We start from the raw sequence: 7478 nt of genomic DNA, 5'->3' as shown, positions 1-7478 counted from the left end.
CAACATTTACATTGCCATGCGATCATCACCACTACCCATCCATCCATCTCCACAACTTTTTCATCATCCCAAACTGAAAGTCTATACCATCAAACAATAACTCTCCATTCCCTTCTACCCTCAGCCCCCCACAACCACTTTCCGTCTCTATGAGTTTGACTACACTAGGTGTCTCACCATATTTCTGGTTTTGTGTCTGGCTTATTTCCCTTAGCATAACGTCTTCAAGCTTCCCATCCATGTTGTAGTATGTGTCAGAATTTCATTCCGTTTTAATGCGGAAGCGTCTTCCATTGTACGTATATCACATTTTGTGTATTCATTCATCAAATGTCAATGGGACATTTGGGTTGTTTCCACCTTTTGACTATTGTGAGTAGTGCTGCTATGAACATGAGTGTGCAAATATTTGTTTGAGTCCCTGCCTTCAGTTCTTTAAGGTATATATCCCAAGGTGGAATTGCTGGATCATATGATAATTCTATATTGAATTTTTGAGTAACTCCCATTTTGGTTTCCTCAGCGGCTGTACCATTCTACATTCCCACCAGCAATGAATGAGAGTTCCAACTTCTTCATATCCTCACCAACACTTCTCATTTTCCTTTGTTGTTGTTGTTGTTTTGATAATTGCCATAGTAATGGGTGTGAAGCAGTAGCTCACTGCAGTTTTGATTTGCATTTCCTGGATGACAGTGATGTTGAGCATCTTTTCATATGCTTATTGGCCACCTACATACCTTTTTTGAAGAAATGTCTATTCAAATCTTTTGCCTATTTTAAAATCAGGTGTTTATTTTTTGTTGTTGAGTTGTAAGAGTTTTTTTTTTAACACATACTGGGTATTAGTCCCTCATTAGGAATATAATTTGCAAATATGTTCTCCCATTCTGTGAGTTGGCTTCTCACTCTTTTGACTGTGCCCTTTGATGCACAAAGTATTAAATTTTGAAGGAGTCCCTTTTATCTATGTTTCTTTTGTTGCCTGTGCTTTTGGTGTCAGAGCCAAGAAATCAGTGGTAAGTTCGATGTAGTGAAGATTTTTTCTCCTATGTCTCCTTCTAGGAGTTTTACGACTTTAGTTCTTACGTTTAGGTTTCTGATCCTTTTTGGGTTAATTTTTGTTTATGGTGTAAAGTAAGGATCCAACTTCATTCTTCTGTGGATGTCCAGTTTTCCCAGTACTATTTGGTGAAAAAGCTGTCCCTTTTCCATTGAAAGTTCTTGGCATTCTTGTCAGAAATCATTTAACCATATATTTGAGATTTTACTTGTGGACTCTCTGTTCTATTCCATTAGTTGATATGCCTGTTTTATGCCAGGAGCACACTGTTTTTTATTACTGTAGCTTTGTAGGAAGCTTTGAAATCAGGGGGTGTTAATCCTCTAAGTTTGTTCTTTTCCAATTTTTTCTGACTATTCAAGGTCCCTTGAAATTCCATATGCATTTTAGAAAGGGTTTCTCCATTTCTGCAAAAACATCACTGAGATTTTGATAGGGATAGCACTGAATCTGTAGATCACTTTGAATAATATTGACATTGTAACAATGTTAAATTTCAGCCCATAAACACAGATGTGTTTCCATTTATTTGTGTCTTTTAATTTCTTTAGCAATGTTTTACAGTTTTCAATTTACAAGTTTCTCACCTCCTTGGGTACGTTTTTCTTAAGTATTTTATTCTTTTTGCGCTATTGTAAATCAAATTGTTTTCATAATTTCGTTTGGCATTGTTCATTGTTAGTGTGTAGAAATGCAACTGATTTTTGTATGTTAATTCTATATCCCACAACTTTGCTAAACTTATTAGTTCCAACAGTTTGTGCATGCATGTGTGTGTAGGGGTGTGTGTGTGTGTGTGTGTGTGTGATCTTTAGGGTTTCCTACAATAGGATCGTGTATGTTGTCTGCAAACAGAGATAATTTTACTTCTTCCTTTCTTACTTGGATGACTTTTATTTCTTTTTCTTGCCTAACTATTATGGCTAGAACTTCCAATACTACTTCGAAGAGAGTGGAAAAAGCATGCATTTGTGCCTAGTTCCAGATCTTAGAGGAAACACTTTCAGTCTTTCACCATTGAGCACAATGTTAGCCAAGAGTTTCTCATATATGGCCTTCATTATGTTGAGATAGTTGCCTTTATATGGCCAATTTCTTGGGTATTTTTGTTGGTTTCAATTTATCTATAAAAATAGGTGTTGAATGAAGTGACTCACTCAACATGATGAACATGGAAGTGTATTGTGAGATGACCTTTGATACATGGCTTAAACTCATTAAGTATTGGTTTTTTCATTTGTAAAATGGGGATAAAAGCATCTACTCCATGTGGCTATTGGGTAGAATAAAGAAAATGACATATGTTGATTGCTTAGAACACACTAGTGGGTTTAGTAAATGTTAGTTACTTGTCCATTCCATTCTGTCACTCACAAGAATTCATTTAACATCTACCTCTGTCAGTCTCTGGGAAAATTGCTGGGAATACAGAGCTAACTAAGACATAGCGCTTGTTTCCAAGATGCTTATGCTAACAGTTTATGGGGCTCTGTGATTTTTTCCAGATCTTATAATCTTTTCTCATTAATTGCTTTATTCAGTAAATGCTTTAGAATGTCTACTATAGGCCAGACTATAGCGCTAGGCACAAAGCTAGGTGCTGAGTAGCCAACGATGACACTCTAACCTCCAACAAACACACAAAAAACAGACAGGGTCTTCACCTTCATGAGCTTACAACATACTGGGGGAACTAGAGAATAAATATACCAGTAAATATATAACTGAATTGTGCAAGGAGAGTCCAACCAGAGAAGATGATATGTACAAGGCCCAAAGTGGGAGAGGATATAGTTTGTTAGAGGCACTGAGAGAAGGCCAATATGGACAGAACATTCTAAGTTACAGTGAGGTGGTTCAAAATGGTGGTAGTAAAAGGCAGGGGCCAGTGGAAGAAGTCTGGATTTAACCCCAAGTTCAATGGGAAGCTGGGAAAGGTTTTCCAGTAGGGTGTGTGACATGATCTGATTCATACTTCAGGAGGCATACCTTGGTTCTTTGATGGAGGATGGATTAGAAGAGAGTTAAGATGGGAGAACCTTGGGTTAGTTCAGGGGAGAGACCGGCAGTGGCTTGGTCCAAGTATTTGGTCCCCAAGTAATTTGGGGATAGGATTTCTGGTTTCTGGTTTGAGCAACTGGAGAGATGGTGACCCATTGAGTTCTTTTCTTATAAGTAAATATTTAAGTCAGATAGACACACCTGTAGTAATCATTACTGGAAAATCTACTTCTTATCACTTTGGATTAGTTATAGCCCAGTACTAAATTTGTTCTTAGAAGCGTCATAAAACTCTCCTTCTGCGAATCACTCAAGCTTCCTAAGATGTTTCTATTACAACCCAAAGTAAATTCAGTCATTCATTCAACAATTATCTACCAGTATTGTTATAGGTGAAGGGCATATAGGAAAGGAAGAGAAAGCCCCAAATCCCTGCTCACATGGACTTTATGTTCTACAGACATGTGGCAAAGATTTTTGTTACATATGAGTTTCCCTAGGGCACTGAATAGACTTCAAATATTAACCCTTCAGTTTCTGTTGCTTTTCTTTCTTTTTTTCCCCCCATCTCTATTTCTTTTTCTTTTCTTTTGTTTTAAGAAAATGACAATTAGTAAGCACTGGTACTTAGGAACCAGACCAACTTGGGCTCATATTTAAGTGCAATCATTTACCAACTCTGTGGCCCTGGTCAAGTCACTTCTTGTCTCTGAGCCCCAGTTTCTCTTTTTGATTTATGGGGATAATAAAGAAAAAAATCTGACTTTCAGGAATTTGTGAGGATTTAACTTATGTCTAGAGGAGGGTTTACCAAACTGCAGGTGCTCAATAGATGTTAACTATTATCAATATTACTGATTGCTTTGTTATTGACATTCTGGGTTAGATCTCTACAGAGAAAGCATAGTCCAAGTCCAAACTTTCAGATCATTGAGGGGGACCAGGCTGTTGTAAAAAGAGCTTGACCTGGGGTTAATCCAGGCTGTGACATTTCTTCCTTATGACGTTATGAACAAATCACTTCATAACTCTCAGCTGTAGTTTGCTCATTTGAAAACTGGGGACACTAGTACTGACTCACGGTATTTCTGTAAGGATCAAAGAAAAAAGTGTCATGGCAGTGTTTAGCATAGCACTCTAATCATTACCATGGGTAGTGACTAAGAGCAGGGACTCTTCAGCTATACTTGCTGGGTTTAAAGCTTGATCCCCGCACTTACTAGAAGGTGAACTTGGGCAAGTTACTTAACCCATGTGCCTCAGTTTTCTTATCTATAAAAAGGAGATTATAGTAGGATCTACCTTGTAGTGTTGCTTGAGGTTTAAATGATTGAAGACAGGTAAAGTGCTCAGTGCCTGGCATGTACAAGCACTACATGATGCTATTATCATTAGCACTGTAACTACTACAGTCATCTTGGCTGCCCTCTGTCAGAAAGTCTATAGACTACTTTATAAAACCATTTATAATCTCTTCCCCCCCATAAATGAATGAGGCCTTAAGAAAAGAGAGGAAGAGCTCCCATCCACCGCCTGAAATTCCCCTACTGAGGGTGCTTTCCCCATCTCCTGCTTGCCGTGACCCCCCCTGGAGGGAACCCCCCCCCCCCGCCCCGCCCCATGCCATGGCTCCAGCAACAGACCTGCCAGAGATCTGAGCAGATGTTTCTGCTTTTCAGACCCAGGCATTTCCTCTCTTCTAGGAGCACATGCCAGCACAGTCAATATCTGGAAACCCGCTGCTTCACAGTAGGGCTGAGGACTAAACTGGTACTTTACTAGAAAATGGTAATAAAGCAATTTGAATTGCTTTTCATCCTCCTTGCTCTTAACAGCTTTTAGGTTCATATGAGACCAATCAATTAATCCTGCTTCAGAGCTACAGGAATGGGGTGTTTTCCAGCCTCTGAAGAGGAGATGGGCCCATCACAGAGATTTTCCAGCATTATCCTGAGGACCACCCTGAGCCTGGTGTCTGGGGCAGTGGTGAGCAGACGTATCCACTTGGGGGTTGTGTCATATTCCTGCAATCTGGCTGGTTGCCCAGGTGCTAACGGGTCACCTCCGTCCCAAAGACAAATCAGAACTGAGATGAGGCTCTGCACAGTCCCCTCCTCACACATTCACCTACCTCCTTCAATCCCAGGTGTCTTTCTGGGAGAGTTCATAAGGAAGAGATGATGATTCGCCTGGATGGAAACTGATGTGCCAATAAAAAGAGGAACTGCCTTTTCTTTCCTGGCCATGTGCAAGGTAGTTCATCTGAAAGCTTCCTCCCTCACCTTCAGGAAGTTCTTACCCAACTCAGGGTCGCCAGGATTGTGCTCAGCACACAGTGGTTCTCAAAGAGTCGTGGATGAAGGGAGTTTAGATAGAAATGGAATGGAAACTTGGAAAGGGTGGAGGTTAGGGCAGGAATTTTTCCCCTTTCTCTTCATGACCAAGTATTGAATGTTATTCTTTTAGGAATTAATTTCTTTAAAAAAAAAATCTTAGGACCAAAAGACAAATGATTAATCCATAAATGGAAAGTAACAGATTGAAAGTGATCAATGCAGGTAGACTGACTCATTGGCTCGCCTAGAGACAAATTGGTGGTGGGACGAATTGATGTTTTTCCCCAGTTGTGAAATCAGTGTGGGGGATTTCTCCATCTCAGCACAGATTTTTGCCAGAAGTTGTCTCAAGACCTCAAGTACAACTTGTTTAGACATTTTCCAGTTGTAATTTTTTTCTAGGCTGTTAAAAATATTGACTTTGACAGCTTTAAAATGATGGCCTCAAAATTGGAATAATTTGCATTCTGGAATTAAGATAATTCAGGCATTTCTGCTGGCAATGACAGAGTGTAGGAACCGGTTATATAAATCCCAGATTTGAGGGAGACTGAGCCATTAGCATAGATTGGTCTGCTGTGGGTATTCAGAGCAGTCACCTTCCCATGTAAATGGATCTTTATGTCTCTCCCAGGCAGGCCCAAATTCTGAGCTATTTTCGGAGCTCCTTTCAGATCAGGTGATATGGAAGAAGGTGGGTGAAGGCCACGGACTCAGGCCCCACTTCTGTTGCTGGCCTCTTGGTGTTCTGCAAGAGACACAGAAGGCCTGGGGAAAACTTCTAGCCACTGTCTGGCTGTTGTGTGTTTACTCTAGATGTTCTCCCCTTTAAATCCTGGATCTCAGTCCCAAGGAGTCAACATAGAAGGCATTTAGACCAGCTCAGTGGCCCTGGCCCTGGCCCTGGCCCTGGCCCAGTGCTCTCTGCCAGATTCCAAGCACACCTGCTAAACAGATTCTTTTCTCCCAGCACTCTGCTGACATTTTCAGCTGGAACCAAAGTCACTCTCCTGGTCCATTGCATTCCTCTGACTGCTAACTGGATCATTTGTCTACCCCATTCCTCAGGAGCTGCTCCTTGATTGTGGCTGGAAACACCTAAATCAAAAGAAAACTGGCTCCAAACCAAAGGCTATGGCTGAGAAATGACTGAGTGGTAACCATTTCTGTAGGGAAAAATGAAAGAAAGAGCCTCCCACTTGGAGTTTTCTTCCTCTTTGGTAGCAGGCACATGCATGCTGGCCGTATTTGGTCCTCCTCGAATCGATCTGAGGTATCATTCACATTTGACATATGAAAAAATTCAGAAAAGCTCAGGAATTTGCCCAGAGACACCTGACTGGTGAATGGGTCAGATGAACCCCAAATCTGTGGTTGGGATAGTTCACCTGTCACATCTAGCAAAGGCATAGATGACTGAATCAAACACATTCATGGAACTCAGCAGGTAGAAGAGATACTAGAGGTGACAAGGGCCTCTCTCAAATCTGTGGGATATGGGTGGGTCTGAGTTCAAGTCAGTGACAGCATCACTGGCCTCTGGAATTTCACGGTTGGAAGGGATATTAAAAACCATCTAATCCAACTCTTTACATAACAGCCAAGGCCTGAAACCCTTAAGAATATGGCAAGTAGTTCTTAACTGAGGATGATTTAGTACCTTCAGCATTTTTATCAATATTTTGAGACATCTTTAACTGTCACAGCTTGGATAGAGGTACCAATAAGGTAGTAGAGTCTAAGAAGGTTGCTAAACATCCTACAATGCTCAGGACAACCACCCCTACTCTGCACGACAAAAAGTATCCGGCTTAAAATGTCAGTAGTGCCAAGACTGAGAGACCTCGATGTATGGGAAGGCAAAATAATAGAAACACAGCTAATGGAGGTGATTTGGAGCAAGGCCTTCATTGTTATAGACAGAAAAAAGAGGCCCAGAATGGGAAAATCACTCACCCTTGATTGCACAGCAAAATTTTGGTAGAGCTGGATCTACGCCTTATTTGATATTGACGCATGAAATATCTATGTAATTAACAGTGAAAAATTGTTTATAAAGGCAATGCCTTTATAGCAAA

Source organism: Phoca vitulina, unplaced genomic scaffold (genome assembly GCF_004348235.1).
Source record: "Phoca vitulina isolate PV1807 unplaced genomic scaffold, GSC_HSeal_1.0 scaffold21, whole genome shotgun sequence".
Taxonomy (NCBI): Eukaryota; Metazoa; Chordata; class Mammalia; order Carnivora; family Phocidae; genus Phoca; species Phoca vitulina.
The sequence above is the reverse complement of the archived record's forward strand: the minus strand, read 5'-3'. Positions refer to the sequence as shown.